Raw genomic sequence first — 17,833 nt, 5'->3', positions numbered from 1 at the left:
AGCACTGTTTATAATAGCCAGGACATGGAAGCAACCTAGATGCCCATCAGCAGATGAATGGATAAGGAAGCTGTGGTACATATACACCATGGAATATTACTCAGCCGTTAAAAAGAATTCATTTGAACCAGTCCTAATGAGATGGATGAAACTGGAACCCCTTATACAGAGCGAAGTAAGCCAGAAAGATAAAGAACATTACAGCATACTAACACATATATATGGAATTTAGAAAGATGGTAATGATAACCCTATATGCAAAACGGAAAAAGAGACACAGAAATACAGAACAGACTTTTGAACTCTGTGGGAGAATGTGAGGGTGGGATATTTCAAAAGAACAGCATGTATACTATTTATGGTGAAACAGATCACCAGCCCAGGTGGGATGCATGAGACAAGTGCTCGGGCCTGGTGCACTGGGAAGACCCAGAGGAATCGGGTGGAGAGGGAGGTGGGAGGGGGGATCGGGATGGGGAATACGTGTAAATCTATGGCTGATTCATATCAATGTATGACAAAAAAAATAAATAAATAAATAAAAAGATAAAAAATAAAATAAAAAGCTGTTGTTTACACATAATATTATTAGTCACATAGAAAACTCAAAAGAAACTAAAGGTGAATTATTAGAATTAATAAGAGTTTTTCAGTCAGTATATACTTCCATACAGCAAAACTATCAATAAGAAAATATACTTGTAAAAGAATGCCAATATATAGCAAAAATATAATAAATCTGGATACAATCTAATAGAAGTTGTGCACCTCATTTATACAGAAAAATTATACCTTATTGAAAGAAACATTAAAGAAGACTTAAATAAATACCAGGTTATTAGTAGGAAGCTTCAACACATGAAAATGTCAATTCTCCCCATATTGATTAAATCCAATTCTGATGAAAATCCCTGAAATATTTTTTTTCTGGAACTTGACAAACTAATTCTGAAATTAAAATGTAAAAACAAAGGGTTAAATGTAGCCAAGTATCCCTAAGAAAAAGTACAAGGTAAGGAGAATTGCCCTCCTGATTATTAAGACTTAGCATACAAGCTATAGTAAGTAAGAAAATAGGATGCTGGCAAAGGGCTAGATAAGAGGGGTAAAGGAATTGTGATAGGGAAGCTGGAAATAAGTCAAGGCATATATAGAGACTTGCTTTTACAAGAGAATGGGCACTAGAGATAAACAGAGAAAAGATTAAACTACTAGTACTAAGAAAATTTATTAAACAACTGTTAAAAAAAAAAGAAAAGAAAAACCTAAATTGAACCCTTCAGTGCAGTTCAGTTCAGTTGCTCAGTCATGTCTAACTCTTTGCTACCCCATGGACTGTAGCATGCCAGGCCTCCCTATCTATCACCAACTCCCGGAGTTTTCTCAAACTCTTGTCCATTGAGTCAGTGATGCCATCCAACCATCTCATCTTCTGTTGTCCCCTCTCCTCCTGCCTTCAATCTTTCCCAGCATCTGGGTCTTTTCAAATGAGTTGGTTCTTCACACCAGGTGGCCAAAGTATTGGAGTTTCAGCTTCTACATCAGTCCTTCCAATGAATATTCAGGATTTACTGCCTTTAGGATGGACTGGTTTGGTCTCCTCGCAGTTCAAGGGACTCTCAAGAGTCTTCTCCAACACCACAGTTCAAAAGCATCAATTCTTCGGTGCTCAGCTTCCTTTATTGTCCAACTCTCACATCCATACATGACTACTGGAAAAACCATAGCTTTGACTAGATAGACCTTTGTTGGCAAAGCAATGTCTCTGCTTTTTAATATGCTGTCTAGGTTGGTCATAACTTTTCTTCCAAGTTGTACCATCTTTTAATTTCATGGCTGCAGTCACCATCTGCAGTGATTTTGGAGCCCCCAAAAATAAAGTCTGCCACTGTTGCCCCATCTATTTGCCATGCAGTGATGGGACTGGATGCCATGATCTTAGTTTTCTGAATGTTGAGCATTAAGCCAACTTTTTCACTCTCCTCTTTCACTTTCATCAAGAGGCTCTTTAGTTCCTCTTCACTTTCTGCCATAAGGGTGGTGTCATCTGCATATCTGAGGTTATTGATATTTCTCCTGGAAATCTTGATTCCAGCTTGTCTTCATCTAGTCCAGCATTTCTCATGATGTACTCTACATCTAAGTTAAATAAGCAGAGTGACAATATACAGCCTTGGTGTACTCCTTTCCCAATTTGGAACCAGTCTGTTGTTCCATGTACAGTTCTAACTGTTGCTTCCTGACCTGCATACAGATTTCTCAAGAAGCAGGTCAGGTGGTCTGGTATTCCCATCTCTTAAAGAATTTTCCACAGTTTGTTGTAATACACACAAAGGCTTTGGCATAGTCAATAAAGCAGAAATAGATGTTTTCTGGAACCCTCACCTCACACTGTACACAAAAATTCACTCCAGTTGGATTAAAAACTTAGATGTGGAAAGGTGAAACTATAAAAATTTTTGGAAACAATTCAGAAGCACCATTACAATCTGGCAGTGGTGAAGGCTTTCTAAAATAAGACACAAAAACTTCAACCAATGAAGGGAAATATTGATAAATTCAACCATAAAATTAAAACTTTGGTTCATCAAAAGACATTAGAAGCCAAGTGAAAAGACAGTCACTAAAGGGGAGAGAAGATTTGCCATTCCTATAATTCAGACAATGGATTAGTATCCAAAATATAATCAGAAATCTTCCAGCAAATAAAAGCCCAGGACCAGATGGCTTCACAGTTGAATTCTACCAAAAATTTAGAGAAGAGCTAACACCTATCCTACTCAAACTCTTCGAGAAAATTGCATAGGTAGGCAAACTTCCAAACTCATTCTATGAGGATCACCCTCATACCAAAACCAGACAAAGATGCCACAAAAAAAGAAAACTACAGGCCAATATTACTGATGAACATAGATGCAAAAATCCTTAACAAAATTCTAGCAAACAGAATCCAACAACATATTAAAAAGATCATACATCATGACCAAGTGGGCTTTATCCCAGGGATGCAAGGATTTTTCAGTATTTGCAAATCAATCAATGTGATACACCACATTAACAAGTTGAAAGATAAAAACCATATGATTATCTCAATAGATGCAGAGAAAGCCTTTGACAAAATTTAACATCCATTTATGATAAAAGCCCTCCAGAAAGCAGGCATAGAAGGAACATACCTCAACATAATAAAAGCTATATATAATAAACCCACAACAAACACTATCCTCAATGGTGAAAGATCAAAAGCATTTCCCCTTAAATCAGGAACAAGACAAGAGTGCCCACTCTCACCACTACTATTCAACATAGTTTTGGAAGTTTTAACCACAGCAATCAGAGTAGAAAAAGAAATAAAAGGAATCCAGATTGGAAAAGAAGAAGTAAAACTCTCACTGTTTGCAGATGACATGATCTTCTACAGAGAAAACCCTAAAGACTCCACCAGAAATTACTAGAGCTAATCAATGAATATAGTAAAGTTGCAGGATATAAAATTAACATACAAGGGATTATAAAATCCCTTGCATTCCTATACACTAACAATGAGAAAACAGAAAGAGAAATTAAGGAAACAATTCCATTCACCATTGCAACGAAAAGAATAAAATACTTAAGAATAAATCTACCTAAAGAAACAAAATACCTCTATATAGAAAACTATAAAACATTGATGAAAGAAATCAAAGATGACACAAATAGATGGAGAAACATACCATGTTCATGGATTGGAAGAATCAGTATAGTGAAAATGAGTATACTACCCAAAGCAATCTATAGATTCGCTGCAGTCCCTATCAAGCTACCAACAGTATTTTTCAGAGAACTAAAACAAATAATCTCACAATTTGTATGGAAATACAAAAAACCTTGAATAGCCAAAGCAATCTTGAGAAACAAGAATGTAACTGGAGGAATCAACTTGCCTGACTTCAGATTATACTGCAAAGCTACAGTCATCAAGACAGCATGGTACTGGCACAAAGACAGAAATATAGACCAATGGAACAAAACAGAAAGCCCAGAGATAAATCCATGCAGCTATGGACACCTTATCTTTGACAAAGGAGGCAAGAATATACAATGGAGAAAAGACAGTATCTTTAACAAGTGGTGCTGGGAAAACTGGTCAACCACTTGTAAAAGAATGAAACTAGAACACTTTCTAACACCATACACAAAGATAAACTCAAAATGGATTAAAGATCTAAAAGTAAGAACAGAAACTATAAAATTCCTAGAGGAAAACATAGACAAAACACTCTCTGATATAAATCACAGCAGGATCCTCTATGACCCACCTCCCAGAGTAATGGAAATAAAAGCAAAAATAAGCAAATGGGGCCTAATTAAACTTAAAAGCTTTTGCACAATGGAGGAATCTATAAGAAAGGTGAAAAGATAGCCTTCAGAATGGGAGAAAATAATAGCAAACGGAACAACTGACAAAGAATTAATCTCAAAAATATACAAGCAGCTCCTGCAGCTCAATTCCAGAAAAATAAATGACCCAATCAAAAAATAGGCCAAAGATCTAACTAGACATTTCTCCAAAGAAGACATACAGATGGCTAACAAACACATGAAAAGATGCTCAACATCACTCATTATCAGAGAAATGCAAATCAAAACCTCAGTGAGGTACCATCTTATGCTGGTCAGAATGGCTGCTATCAAAAAGTCTACAAACAATAAATGCTGGAGAAGGTGTGGAGAAAAGGGAACCCTCTTACACTGTTGGTGGGAATGCAAACTAGTACAGCCACCATGGAGAACAGTGTGGAGATTCCTTAAAAAACTGGAAATAGAACTGCCATATGAACCAACAATCCCACTGCTGGGCATACACACAGAAGAAACCAGAATTGAAAGAGACACATGTACCCCAATTTTCATCGCAGCACTGTTTACAATAGCCAGGACACGGAAACAACCTAGAAAGCCATGGTACATATACACAATAGAATATTACTCAGCCATTAAAAAGAATGCATTTGAATCAGTTCTAATGAGGTGGATGAAACTGAAGCCTATTATACAGAGTGAAGTAAGTCAGAAAGAAAAACACCAATACAGTATACTAATGCATATATATGGAATTTAGAAAGATGGTAACGATGACCCTATATGCGAGACATCAAAAGAGACACAGATGTAAAGAACAGTCTTTTGGCCTCTGTGGGAGGGGGCAAGGGTGGGATGATTTGAGAGAATAGCATTGAAACATATATATTATCATACATGAAATAGATCACCAGCCCAGGTTCGATGCATGAGACAGGGTGCTCAGGGCTGGTGCACTGGGATGACCCTGAGGGATGAGATAGGGAGGGAGGTGGGAGGGGGGTTCAGGATGGGGAACACATGTACACCTATGGCTGATTCATGTCAATGTATGGCAAAAACCACTACAATAATGTAAAGTAATTAGCCTCCAATTAAAATAAATAATTAATTATACACACACACACACACACACACACACACACACACACACACACATATACACACTTTCAGGCTCCTGTGAATCAAATGAAAAATAACTCAATGGGAAAATGAGAAACATCATAAACAGGTATTTCACAAAAGAAAATATAAGTGGCTAATAGCACAAGGGCCTACTGTATAGCACAGGGAACTATATTAATATCTTGTAATAACTTGCAATAGAAAAGAATCAGAAATATATATATATGTTAAATCACTTTGCTGTACACTTGAAATTAACATAATATTGTAAATCAACTATACTTCAATTTTTTAAAAAATAGATGACCCACAGACACCTGAAAAATGTTCAGCCTTATTAGTAGTCAGAAAAATACAAATTAAAACTAGAGATAATTATCTGACATGAATAACAAAAATTTTTAAATAACCCAATAATAACTGTTGACCAGGATGGGAAGCAGGATCTTCCCTGGTGGTCCAGTGGTTAAGAATTCACCTGCCACTGCAGGGGACATGGGTTGGATTCCTGGTCCAGGAAGATTCCACATGTCACAGGGCAACTAAGCTGGTGCATCACAGCTACTGATGCCCACATGCCTAGAGCCCATGCTCCACAACAAGAGAAGCCACTGCAGCAAGAAGCCCACACACTGCAACAAAGAGTAGCCCCTGCTCCCCACAACTAGAGGAAGCCTGAGAGCAGCAATGAAGACACAGTGCAGCCATAAATAAATAAATAATTTTAAAAAGGACAGAAGGCAACAATAACTCTTATTACCTCCTGGTGGGAATGTAAATTAATAAAATCATCAAGGGAAACAGTTTGAGTAGGTAATAAGGCTGAATAAGAAAGCAGTTCTACTCCTGGGTTTATATACTAGAGAAATTCTAGCATATGTATATAAGAGGCATGCACAAGAGAGAATCTGAGAGATAAGAGATAGAGAAAGGGAAATGGAAGAAGCCAAACATCCATTCCTAGTAGTGAGGGGCAAGCACCTGTGGCGTGCTCACACAGTGGATTACTACCTAACAGTGAGACTGAAGAAGCCATACTGTGTGAGTGTACAATTCATTTAATACCAAAACTAAACACAGTATTGGGAGAAAAATCACTGAAGACTATGTTATATATCATTATATAACATACATAATTATTTAGAGATACATACATAAGTAGTAAAATTATGAAGAAAGCAAGCAAGTGAGTAAAACACAATTCAAGGTGGTGATTATTTGTGGTGTGTTGGTAGGGAGGAGAGATGCAATCCAAGAAGCGCAAAGGAGTCTCCTTTTAGATACTACTGAGATTGTTTTTTCTAATGTGCTGCTAGGATAGAGCAGTCATTTTATTTCATTCTTTAGTGGCTCAGTCATGTCCAACTCTTTGTGACCCCATGGACTGTAGCCCAGCAGGGTCCTCTGTCCATGGAATTCTCCAGGCAAGTATACTGGAGTGGGTTGGCATTCCCTTCTCCAGGGGATCTTCCCAACGCAGGGATCGAACCTGGGTCTCCTGCACTGCAGGCGGATTCTTTACCATCTGAGTATAGATATATTCGTACAGTATTTTATATGTATGATACAGTCACAATCAAATGTTAGATACATGTTAAGATCTTAGCTTCATTCTCTTATTGATTTAAATCTAGTCCATCCCTGAGTCAAGTGCTCCTTCATTTTGACTTATGACTATCATATTCTAGATCTGGAGCTAACCTTGCACCTGCTCTACCATTATCAGAAGTCAGGTTTCTGTCCTTTTCTGGCAACCTAAGCCTGGGGGTACTAAGATCATCATCCTTTCCAGCAGTATTTGCATAGCCAGTAAATGTGAGAGGAGAAAAAAAGAGTTTAATTATAATCAAATTTCCAGGAGCTTCTTTCCTTTAATGATGTTCACATAAAGTGACTCCAGAATAATTCAAGAGAGTAATGTAGGCCTTGAAAGCTAACCAGAGTGAGTGATGGAAAGACTTGATGCCAGTATGTCACCCCTTTTAAGAGTGGACCTTATCAAAATCATTTAGTGTCCTCCTCTCAGAAGACCTTCGTTGGTAAAATAAAAATGATAAGCAGTTGTGCTGGGTATTCTTAGAAGCTGTGGTCATAAGCTCACTATTAATAGATAGTAGAGCCTGTCATCAGTTCTGTCTAAACCTACACATTGCTGTTAAATGATTCCTTCAATGTGGAAGTTTTATCACTGACTCACACTTGTATTTTCATTTTTCATCCTAATAATGTGTTATCGCAGTCTTTACACACTCACTCAACTTTTGCTGACATGGAAAAAGCAAAAGATCCTGTCATTTGTTTTATTGGAATTTGCAAAGGCATCAATAAACTAAAATCATAGCGAGAATTGGTGGGGATAAATGTTGATTTCCAAATGGGAATTCAGAATATACAGTGTAGTAACAGCTGTTCTAGATTTCCACCAGAGATTAGCAGATAAGGTACTACTGAAATTCAGAGTTGTGACATCTTTAGATAAATATTTGCCCTTAATTTTCACAGCCTCTGATTCAAAAGAAATCTACAATGGCTCAGATTCTGGCCAGAGAAGATCATTTTAAATCTACAGTTTTAAACTGTGGTTGAAAAGGAGCCCAGGTTGGATTCTGTCAGCAGGTGTCTGCTGCTATTCTTTTCTGTCATCAATGTCTAGGTCTTTTTGTCTCCAACCATGGTTAAGCCTATCCTTGAAGGCATTCCTCACCCCTCTTATTGAGCCTGCCACAGATTCAGCACCTGCCATCAGAGCTCCCCTCTCACTGTGCCAGTACCCTAGCCTGATGCCTTTGGAGGGTTAGGTATTTAAGACTTCAGTTAGCCAGACTCAGAGCACAAAAATGCCTGCAGGTTCAAGACAAGAAGCATTCCCCCATAAAATAAAAACACTGGGATATCATCTGTTAGCACATGCCAGCCCTTCACCCAATAAATGGCTTCCCTTACACCAGCACTTAGTGGTGCTTCCTTCCTGTTGATTCACTTGGGAACCTGGTCCTCGAAGAAGAATGCACCAGTCACTTGTATGCAACCACTGCCAACCCAGCTTAGGACTGTGTCAGAGAGGCTTCTGCACTCCTATTTTGAAAGGAAACAAGAAGAGATGAACTCCTAGTTCCTCCATAAGTGCTTTTCATACCAGTGACAATATTAATCCTACAATTTGGTTTTCTTAAATTACTGCCACTTCTTGCACTACTGTGTATCTACAAAGTAATTAGATATCTTTTCCCATATATTACATGGGCAAGTCCACCTCATAACTTCATAGGGATGGTGAAGTCTTCCTTTGGGGCCCCCATCCTGGTATCCTGTCTCCCTCATCTGCTCATTGATTTAGGAATCTGCCTTCCCAACTTGTGTGTAAACAGAGAGCAAACTCGTTTTTGTCTCCCTTCTATCAGGACCACAGTAGTTGTTCAATCTGATGAATGGTCACACGAGGTACCAAGCCGACGTTTCTTTTCCTTCCTCCTAAACCACTTGCCAATACTTCCGCGAACCTAGAGCTTTCAACCCTCACAGGGTCCTTGCCATCACCTCATCCGCATTTTCTGAAGCTACTAGGCCTCGGGCAGGGATCTAGGGTCCTGCCTGGAAGGTGAGTTCGGCCAGGAGGTGGCCGCGGAGGCGGGGACAGGGACGCGGCAGCCACACCCACGTCCCTTCCCACTCCGCGGCTCCCCCACGCCCCTATCCTTCGAGCCTCCCCCCACCCAATCCCCCCACCCTTGCAGCAAGACTGAGGCAAAGGAGCAAGAGGAGAATCTTGGCCGCGGCCCCCTCCCCCGCCTTATAAAAAAGAAATTGACTTTTGTTTGGAGTTTGTGAAAAGTGGGGCTCGGGGCCCAGTCAATGGGGCGCCCCGCGGTGCGGGCTGAGTGGAGCTAGCGCGAATCGCTCAGCCGCGGCCCCAATTAATCCGCCCTTTGTGCGGCCCGCCCGGCCGCCCCCGCCGCAGCAGCACCAGCGGCCCATTGTTCGGCCTCGCCGGGCCGCGGGATTTACCCTTTTCAAACAGCCGGTTTTGTCCACGGCAGTTCGAGCGGAAGTTTCTCACTGACAATTTGCCCCAAATAGATAGATTTGTCAGAAGCGACCTTCGGGAAGGAAGCAAAAAGCCACCGGCCTGAAGGTTGGGCCGAAGACTCGACGTCCCACCCGCGGTCACGCCGCCCTCGGCGCCCCTAGCCCAGCGGCCCGAAGCCCCTCGGGGGTCCCTGATCACCGGCACCGGCTGATAAGACACTTCGAGGACTGATCTCCATTTACCCATCTGTAAAATGGAACAGCTTGGCGCTTGCAAGCCGTAAGTCCAGCGCTTTGGGTCAGTTATCGCGTACAGCGTTCATTTCCTCTCTCCCCTCTCACCTCCTTAAAAAAAAAAACAAAAAAAAACCACTGTAAGAAAATAAAACCTTTCGCGACCTCAGGGACGACTTGAAACAGCCTTGAAGGTGGGTCTTGGTAACAAGTTCCGGATTACGCACGTGTTGTTTCTCTTCTGCCCTCCGGCTCCTCCTTAACAAATATGTCAACCGTGCTAAATCACAGGTGGTGCCTTTGTAAGACCGACTATTGTCCCCTCATAAGTCAAGATATAAAACGCTTTGTACTGAATGGGTCGTGATCTGGAGCTCTCAACTTGGGAGTCAGGCTGTTAAGATTTTTTTTTCCCCACCCACCAGAGCCGCTCTTCCCCCAAATGACCTCTCTTAATAAGCAAAATCTAAAGGTGGGGGGAACCCAACATGCTGTTGATGAATAGTTACTGATTTCTTCACACTTAATGGCAAGTATGAGTCTTTTAAAATACCAAACAGTTCTGTGAATTTTAAGCAGAACTGAATTGTATTAATCAGTTGATGGTTTGATCATTTTCTATCACTAGAGGAGAAATACAAAGGTTGGGACTCTACAGCTTCTATTTTTACTGTACTCAGGCAATCTCTTTCTTTAGAAAATTTCCTGCTAGTTGCACATGAGAGAAAAAATTTTAAAATCTGTTTTTTGTTTATCCATCAGGTGAATACACACTTCAGCATCATACAGAGGAAACCCTAGGTGGTCTTTAACAAGATTTCAGTGGTTAAGAGCTACAATTTAGAGAAGATGACAATACATACACAGTGTCAATAGTATTTAAACAAACATCCCAGACAACAGAATAATGATTATTAACTATGATGCTTTGGGCTTCTGACTAATTTCCCCTGCCTGTCTGCAGCCAAACAGCTGCAGGATTTCCACACACACCCCTTCCTTAAAACTGTTTATGTGCATCATTTTAAAAATTGCATTTAACAACCATATCCTTCAAACAGTCCTTCTGTGTGGAATGGTTTAGTAATAGTGACAAAGCCAGTAGCAAGAATGTCTTTCATGCTAAAAGGACTCTAACAGAAATCAACTCCTTCAAAAGATTTTACATCTCTTGAAATGTGGACCAATGTCTGATGCTATATGTCCTGCAGCATGGGGTTACATGTCTAAATAAGCTCTTTAAGCCTACTCAACATTTGCACAGCATTTTCAAAAGTGATTAATTTTACAACTATCCTGAAGTGTACACCTTCCTAGGATTTGAAAATATTATAGAAATCAAAAGAAAAGTTAATCCAGTTGGCAAAAAAAGAAAAGGTAAGATTATTTTGTGTAATTCCTTTCTCAGACAAATATTAAGTTTTAAAAATTATTTTAGTGATCAGGACATTAAAATGAGTACATTACTTGTACACTCCCAACATACAACTCCAAACGCAGTTGCTAATGCAACTAGAAAACATATATTTAGGGATCCAAATATGTGCTATTATGAATACTTGGGTAATTATACATTATTTTAGCTAATCATAAATGTATGGATTAAAGTTGAATTACCTCCACTGTTCTCATTGTCGTTTAGCCTTTATTAAGCATCTCCTTGTACTAAAAGGTGGTCAAAATAGCCTTCAAAAAAGGCATCTAAATAGTTATATCTTATCTTTAGAGAGATAAATATATGTTGTACATGGTACATGTGGGCATTTCAAATATCTCATTATTCAATATCCTTGTCTGAAAAAAACAGTAGATTTCAAATATTTCATCTATTCCAAAATCATGTCAGTTACACCTGAAATTTTAGAGCCTGGGAGAAATGTCTGCAGCCTACCTCCTGGGTTGTGCAGTGCTATACCTGAAAGGCCAAATCCTCCTCCTCTCAGCAGGCAATCATCTTATGCCCTGAAGCATGAGATCTGATTACCCCTATCATCATCTTAGCTTGCATAGATACAGATGTTATTAACGGCTGTAGTTTATCCAACCCTTTTTAAAAACGCAGCTGCAGCATTTGACTTGGGGACCTCCTGTGAATCCCACTGGTTGACTCCGTCTTGCACAAAACACGTGGGGTTGGGGGGAGGGAGACGAGAGGGGGAGGTTTGTTTTGTTTTGGAGGATTTTTTTTTTTTTTTTTGACTCAGACTTCCCTAAATAGCCACTCGGCATCTTTGTAAGTGATGTGAATTCTGAAATTACTTACTAGAATAGGGGGACAACAGAGTACTGTGTGAACTAGATCATTTAGAAACAAAGCATACTAGAATGTAAGCTTTTCACTGCAATGGCAGAGATGGATATGTGGTCCTGATAAATGTATTGACTGAATAAAGAATTGAATCTCTAGTTTATTCTCAAATACATGAGTGACATTTAACCCAGGCTATCCCATTTTACATAACAATTGTTTCTACTAGTGTAATCTGGATAAAGCAGGTTCTCAACCTGCTGTGGAGGGAATAGAGAGGTGTTTTTAAAATCTGAAAGACCCAGATTGACAGTCCACAGTGATCAAATTCAGTGATTAATTGTTCAGCCTAATCACTGACCTTTTTCTCTGCACCTACAATTAGTGTCTCTAAGTAGTTCCTCTTGTAGCCTACATCATCCCCTCTACAGAATAAAAAGAGACCTCATATGTCTTCTATCCATTTGGACAAGCAAATTTTAAATACTTACAGAGGGAGAGTTTGAAGAAAAATCTGTTAAGTGGAAGAGTCTGAAGTTCCAGAAATACTGAACTATTCCTTCAAGATGCACAAAACACTTTTCTTAATTCTGATTACTTCTCTTGTGAGTGAAATTGCCTTAATTGGAGCTTCTAGAAGCCCTCCTAGGAAATGAGAGGTAGCTCAGTGCAATGGAATTAATATTTCAAAGAGCATAAGACTCAGCAAGAAGAAATCTGGGTTCTGGGATTGGCCTTTGTCTCTAGAAGAGTGACTTAGGACAAGCTTTGTCTCTAAGGGTCTCAGTTTCCTCATCTGTAAAATGATGAAATTGGATGAGTACTGATCTCCAAGGTTGCTTCTAACCTGTATGCTCTATAATTCTGGGCTAAATGGAAGCCAAGTTGAACTGTGCAGTTCACAGGAAATTAAGAGGTTGAAGGAGGCTTGGTGGCCAATGGTTCCCTGCATGTAGTCTGCTTTCTTGTTTCTCTAGTCATAATTTTGTTTTAGAAAATAAAAAATTGCCTCTTCCCAAGGTTTGGGGTCTAGAGGACCTGTCCCTACTCCCTATCCTCCCCATTGCTGGGGCAAAGCAAAAGCAAGTCCCTCACCCAGTCTCAGCTTTCTTTGTGAGTACCATGAACCAGGACCACTATTACAGCCCACATTTATCAAGCAGTGGTATGTGCCAGAGTGTTAGGGCTTCATGGAGCTCCCTGTCTAGTTGGAAAGCTGGGTATCCCTTACATGTCCTCTGAACTTTTTGCTCTGGTGATTAGGAGCAAAGAAACGGACATAAAAAAACAGGCAGCTTTTTCTCTATTGATCTATCTTTCTGGGGAACACCATTTTCTTTTTCTTTTGCTCCTAGTAACATCTCTGGTTGTTTCTGTTTTAAATACATTTCAGGTGTGTCATCTTATAGGGAGGGATACCAGGTCTTAAAGCAGTTTGACATGAGAGCCATAATAAATTCTTCCTGCAACAAGGCAGGATACAAACAACTAAAATATTATATGTAGGAAATAAAAGTAAAATATGGGAGAAAGATGTTTCCATTTGCTTATTCTTGGGGCCAGATGAATATAAAAGCGCAGTGAGACTCTAGAAGCTTCTAATCCTCAGCCTGCCCCTAAACTTGAATTTCTTCTGCTGATGTGACCCTAAGAGAATGTGTGAATAAATATAGAGACACAATGTGTTATTTGTTAAGAAAAAAAATGAGCCCATCACACAGGGCATTGTCTTATTGTTGCTGCTGTTAGCACCAATACTAGATGGTATGAGAGAGGAATGGGTGCAGGGGTGCTATTAGTGAGGAGTAACAGACAATTAACAGAGTTCTAGAAAATGTCAAGGAAAAACTCTACAACTCAGCACCAGTTGAGTTCTAGAGCACATGGGTCTCTTTTCTGGGTTGTTCTCAGTGTTTATGGGTAGAGTTACCTAATAGGAACCAAACAACTTGTAGAGAGATCCACAACAGACTCAGGAGCAAGCCTGACAAGATTCACTTACTGAGCCCTCACTGAGTACCTGCTTTATATTGGACACTCTGCTCCATGACCCACCTTTTCTCTAACTCCCTATCCACGTAGGAAGCAACAACCAACCGTAGGTTGCATTATGACCTGGAGGCAAATGAAAATCAACTCTCTCTTTAGAGTAAACAAATAAAATTTGTGTCAGAGTGTCTTTTGGAAACTGAACATCAAACCTCAGTCAACCTTAACTGGTAGATTTTTGCCAGATGTTTTCTGGGTCTGGGTATTTCTCAACTCTACTTGTCTATGAGGTGAAGGGAATTTTAAAGGAATGGATCTCTAGAGGTAGGATAACCTCTGAGAGGGAGCTGATCACTGGTTGAGGAGGGGAGTCTGTTCCACACCAACTTTAGGTCTGCTTGCAGATGGGAAAGCTTTTCCTTTCTTCTTTACTGTTTTAATTTAGTGTATTGGAAGAGAAAGTTAATGGAGAAAATGGTACCGTTTTTTAGGGAAGCTAAGTGAGTGGAGATCTAGGGGTCAGACCCAGATAATCTGATGCTAGAGGAGTGTCCTGCACCCCTGCACCTCTCATGCAATCTAGTTCACAGGACTCTACTTCCCCCCTTCTTTTGTTGTTCTAGAACGTTTTTAAAACTAAGTATAGTTGATTTATAATATTTCGGGTGTATAGCAAAGTGATTCAGCTGTATATGTAACATTTTTTCAGATTCTTTCCCGTTATAGATTACTATAAGATTATTGAATACAGTTCCCTGTGCTATACAGTAGGTCCTTGTTGACTATCTATTTTATGTATAGCAGCGTGTATCTATTAATCCCAAATTCCTAATGTATCCCCCTCCCTCCATTCCCCTTTGGTAACCGTAAGTTTGTTTCCTATGTCTGTGAGTCTATTTCTGTCTTTCTGCTTCCCTGTTTAAATGAGGAGACAGAGGATTAGTAGGAGAGTGAGCTATGGTAGGAGACAATTTTCAGAGGCAGTAGATTCCCCTAACTCATAACCAGTTTTCCAAGGGGCACTGACAGCCTGCCCAACTCCACACTGATTTAGGGTCCCTTGGATATTTTTCCAAAACGTCCTGTATTTTCGTCCAGTCCAAAGCACTTATAACATTTTATGAATCTGCTCTCCCTGTGATTCCTTGAAAAGGGGGTCATGTCATGAATCTCTGGCACATAGTGGGTGCTCAGTGTTTGATGAATGGGCTGGATTGCTGCATGGCGAGAGAGACCCCTTGATTCCGTCATCCTTCTCACGGTCTTATTTCTTATCTCCTGGACAAAAATGTAATCCTGTAATAAAAGATGTCTTCCCTGTGTTCTTTGCTTCCCTTTTGTTGAGAACCCCATTCTCACAAAAGGATAGAGGAAATTAGAGACTACGTTTGGACCTGGTCAGAAATTCTTCAGAACCTCTGGGGTATGACCACCCCTTTCCAAGCCAACTTTATAAACCTATCCTTAAAGTTAATATCTTGTCTGTGTTAAAAGGTGTTTCTGATACATGGCATTTGCCCTTTACCAATCACTTTTCATTGTGGACTCACAGGGAAAAAAATCTTTGAAAGTTAAGGTTGAACAGGACTTAATCATTTTACAGATAATTACCTGGAGCCCAGAGAGGTCTAGTCACTTGCCCAAGTTTACACAGCTTGTTGGGACAGAGCCTGAACACCCCCTCCACCTCCCCTCCCACCCCCACCCCCCATCGGCCACACTCTCTGGGCTCCCAGTGATTTAGCCTTGCTGTGTCTCCAGCTATTTCTTGGGAAGTCCGCAGGCAACTTCCACCTTCATTCATTCGCCCAATGTTTCCACAGCACATAATAGGAATCAGGCAGCGTACTTGAGTCCATGGACACGAAGATGAAAAGTAACAGTCCCTACCTTGCAGAGTCTTTCTTCTCTGAGGTCCGACCTCAAGAGTTCCAAGTTTCTGCACCTTAGATCTGAAGTCCCCGTGTCCTGCAGCAGCTTCCAGTGAGCAGAAGCCAGTGAACACTCGGGTGCCAGGCTCCTCCTGGACCTGGTGGGCAATTGGGCCCTAGCCCCTCCTGCCTACCCTGGATCTTATAGCTGCCGTTGCCACCAAACCAATCATGCCAGAAAGTCATCATGATGATTTCAGAACTGCATTGTGATTTATGCAAAGCGCGCAGATAATTACAGCCAGGCGCACAGAACACAGGACGGACATGCTGTGGGTGTGTGTGCACGTTGTGTCCTCTGCCAGGGCTGGATGGTGTGTGTGTGTGTTTCTATTTGGTGGAATTCTTGACACCCTGTGAATCGAAACCAGTGGCAGGAGAAAGAGGAGACATTCCCATTTTCACTTTGAGACAATTGGTGAACCTCAGGAGTATTTTCAACAAGTTTAGGTGCCTATAACTCAGCCGGTGGGGCGAGTGTCTGGAGTAGGGAAATCAGCCTTTAGACCCTCTACCACAGTCGGTCCTCCTACCTCCAAGCCACTGCGCCTGCAAAGCCACGTTCAGGTCTCCTGGTCACAGACTCCTAAACTTCTACCTTGAAGACAGGCAAGGCCGAATCTTCCACGCCAGCCTTCATCTTTGCCCGAAATAAATTATTTGGACTCTTTAAAGTTCTCTAGCTTTAACCAAGCTCCCCTCTTTGCATCCACATGGTGGGTGTTTTGGTGGTGACGGCGATTGTGGTAGCGGTGGTCGCAAGTGTATTTCTGAAAGTCATAATCCCAGTGTCCAAAATAGAGCCTGGAATGGTAACTGCGTTTCTGAAACGCCGCGGGGAAATAATTTCGTTTTCTAGGCGCGGAGTTTGAGTTTGTACTACTTCTCGGGCAGGGCCAGCTGAGCACAAGTCTGCCCAACTTGATTGTCAAAAATGTTGACTTACTGCCCTGTCTCCTAAAAAACCCTCAGGATTATGGCTTTGTATCTCATTTCCCTGATCTCCTTCCACTTCGAAAAACAGAGGAGGTACAACTTGGGAGGTAGTCATCTCCTGTCTTGCTCTTTCTGGGTATCCCCAGACCTGGGTCCTGCTTGCTGCGCAGCACTAGCACCTCGAGGCGTGCGCGGGCGGGGGCTCCAGGCCCAGCCCAGGCCTCTGCGGAAAGTTGCGGTCACGTGCTGTGGCAGCGAACGGGGGCGCACAGCCAGCGCCCCTGAGCCTCCGGGGCCGAGGAACTGCTGCTCCCTCCAGAGTCCGGGGGCGGGGCGGGAAAGGGAGGAGAGGACGGGACGCAAACACTCACTTGCACACACATACTCAGACCGAAAGCCTGGAGAAAGTGAGATCCGAAGCGGGCGGATAGAATTGCGGAGTGCTAGTATCTGTTCACCTCCCCCAGAGCGTGCGCCGAGGGCCGGAGAGCAGGAGATGTGACCCTTGACCTTCGGCCAAGCCCACGCCAGGAGGTGAGGCTGGCAAACTCTTGTTCGACAAGTTCAAGCTGCTGGGAGAGCTTAAATAAGAATTAATCTCTTAGAGCTCGGGGATCACTCTCTAGGCGTGCGCTCTCCCGGCGCAGAACAGAAACCAGGGCACGAGAGAGCACAAGAATCGCGGGAAGGCGGGCAGGAGGAGTAGGAGACTAAGGCGGGGGAGGAAGCTCTCCAGAATCCCCGAACCCTGAGGGGAGGGGCCGGCAAGCGAAGCCCGCTGGGGACGAGCTGCGGGAGGGAAGCAGCTCTACCCTCCCGAGTGCAAATGCAGAAATAATGGAGGCGAAATTGCTTCGCCCCGCTCGGGATGGGCTTTACTTCTGCAAGCCGGCAGCACCCTCCCGGCGGCTGGTGCCCAAATGTACAGCGCGAAGGCCACGGGAACTCGGAACCTCCAGCAAACCCCATCCCAGGCCCCAAGTCTGCACACAGCGTCCTCGCA

At 41.7% G+C, this 17,833-nt stretch overlaps 1 protein-coding gene across 1 annotated transcript in view; it reads left to right on the top strand.

Moving 5' to 3' along the window:
• NR2E1 (nuclear receptor subfamily 2 group E member 1) overlaps positions 1-17,833 on the top strand; it is a 118,131-nt gene that overhangs the window by 78,018 nt on the left and 22,280 nt on the right. The window lies entirely within an intron of this gene.

This window comes from Cervus elaphus, chromosome 28 (genome assembly GCF_910594005.1).
Source record: "Cervus elaphus chromosome 28, mCerEla1.1, whole genome shotgun sequence".
Classification (NCBI taxonomy): Eukaryota; Metazoa; Chordata; class Mammalia; order Artiodactyla; family Cervidae; genus Cervus; species Cervus elaphus.
This window is presented reverse-complemented; position numbering and strand designations above follow the sequence as displayed.